The 2,474-nt window shown below is 40.0% G+C and overlaps 1 non-coding gene across 1 annotated transcript; it reads right to left on the minus strand.

Annotated features, from left to right (window-relative positions):
• Positions 1-537: 537 nt before the first annotated feature.
• trnal-aag (transfer RNA leucine (anticodon AAG)) lies at positions 538-619 on the minus strand. The gene has a single exon. It is a non-coding gene; the product is annotated as a tRNA-Leu (tRNA).
• Between the last annotated feature and the right edge of the window lie 1,855 nt (positions 620-2,474).

Below are 2,474 nucleotides of genomic sequence, written 5' to 3' on the forward strand. Positions count from 1 at the left end.
TGACACCCTTCACACACATATACAAATTATCCAGCACTCTAGGCACATCGTTACTTCGGCGAGTTAGCTACTAAAGTATATCCTCTATGAAATGATACATGGAATAACGATAGAGTGCAGAGGCAACTCGTTGTCTGTAGCACGAAAGACCAGAGCTAGTTAACGTTACTAGCTTTGAAACTATTTGTCCCTCCCTTTATAGCTAGTTATCTACGTGCCAACGTACAAATAACGTGTCTCACATAGCTATAGCTAGCTAATATGTTTCGTAGATATCTTTAAATGTCTAAATGTTGCACTTTCTCTGGGCAGAAGTGAATTATGTTTCTGTGCCTAGCGTTGACAACACATTTAAATGTACTGCTCAAGAATCAATACACCACGGAGTACCGAAGGTTTAAACAGTCTGGACAATGCACCACTGGAGAAACAAGTTCTACATTTTGTATTGAAGTGCGTGACGTATGCACATGAAATAAAAATGATTGCAGTAGTAACTATATAAATATTTTTTCAAAATGTCAAACAAAAAGTAACTGGCAGCGGCGGGATTCGAACCCGCGCCTCCGAAGAGACTGGAGCCTTAATCCAGCGCCTTAGACCGCTCGGCCACGCTACCGGTGAGATATGTGTGTTGGGTTTGGGTATTTAACTCAGCAAAAATAGGGAATATATTTCTACTCAATACTTTATTTGATGGGACAGTTTTACTTTGTCTGACTATCACTTAAAAATCAGTAGACCTATCCCACTACTTTTCTCCCAATGGTACTGAAAACGTGTGTAGAAACGCAGAAACACCAACCTTGTACACTACCGCCATCTACTGGTTGAAGAGGCAGTGTAATAACTATCACGCACCAGTCGGGCAAGGTCAACTTTTTATGTTGTACTTATTTTTATTTAACCTTTATTTAACAAGGCTAGTCAGTTAAGAACAAATCATTATTTACAATGACGGCCTATCAAAAGGCCTCCTTCTGGGACGGGGGCTGGGATCAAAAATAAAATAAGAAACAAAGCCACATCATGAAAAGAGAGACACCACAACACTAAAAGAGAGACCTAAAGACAACAACATAGCATGGCAGCAACACATGAAAACACAGCATGGTAGCAAAACAGTATTACAACAACATGGTAGTAACACAACATGGCAGAAGCACAACATTGTAGCAGATCAAAACATGGTACAAACATTATTGGGCACAGACAACAGCACTAAGGGCAAGAAGGTAGAGACAGCAATAAATCACGTGAAGCAGCCACAATTGTCAATAAGAGTGTCCATGATTGAGTTTTTGAATGATGAGATTGAGATAAAATTGTCCAGTTTGAGTGTTTGTTGCAGCTCGTTCCAGTCACTAGCTGCAGAGAACTGAAAAGAGGAGCAACCCAGGGATGTGTGTGCTTTGGGGACCTTCAACAGAATGTGACTGGCAGAATGGGTGTTGTATGTGGAGGATGAGGGCTGCAGTAGGTATCTCAGATAGGGGGGAGTGAGGCCTAAGAGGGTTTTATAAATAAGCATCAACCAGTGGGTCTTGTGACGGGTATACAGAGATGACCAGTTCACAGAGGAGTATAGAGTGCAGTGATGTGTCCTACAAGGAGCATTGGTGGCAAATCTGATGGCCAGAATGGTAAAGAATATCTAGCCGCTCGACAGAACCTTTACCTGATGATCTATAAATCATGATGAAACTTGATGATGTCTAAGTGTATTTTATGAAAGTTACCTCGTTGTGCTTAAACGACACAACGGTGAACAAACAACACAACAACCTTACATTAAGAAAACTAGATATTTCTGCAGCCAGAAAAGCTTGCTAATATGATACATACTGATGCAGTAGTTATTAGTAATCAAGTAGTCACATAACATTATTTGTGACTCAATAACCTTGGAGGATAAACATAATGCTTTATCCTCAGCTTGAGCATAAAATAGTGCACAATGACGTAGCCTAGTTGTGATTTGTGTCATAGTGACTCGTGACTGTCTCAATTCCTCGTGGTGCTGCTGTATGTTGAGAGGTAGCGACCCTTTAGTCCTGAAGCCATTGCTAGCCTGAAGTCTAATAGACTGATTGTTATGATAATCACCGTTCTATTTGCGTAGCTATTCTTCTTTTCCTCCTCACTACCACCTCTCTTTCTCTTTCACATTCTGTTTAACTCTCTCTTTCTCTTTCACATTCTGTTTAACTCTCTCTTTCTCTTTCACATTCTGTGTAACTCTCTATTTCACATTCTGTGTAACTCTCTCTTTCTCTTTCACATTCTGTTTAACTCTCTCTTTCTGTCTCACATTCTGTTTAACTCTCTCTTTCTGTCTCACATTCTGTTTAACTCTCTCTTTCTGTCTCACATTCTGTTTAACTCTCTCTTTCTGTCTCACATTCTGTTTAACTCTCTCTTTCTGTCTCACATTCTGTTTAACTCTCTCTTTCTGTCTCACATTCTGTTTAACT

The sequence above is a fragment of the Oncorhynchus kisutch genome, linkage group LG16 (assembly GCF_002021735.2).
Source record: "Oncorhynchus kisutch isolate 150728-3 linkage group LG16, Okis_V2, whole genome shotgun sequence".
NCBI lineage: Eukaryota > Metazoa > Chordata > Actinopteri > Salmoniformes > Salmonidae > Oncorhynchus > Oncorhynchus kisutch.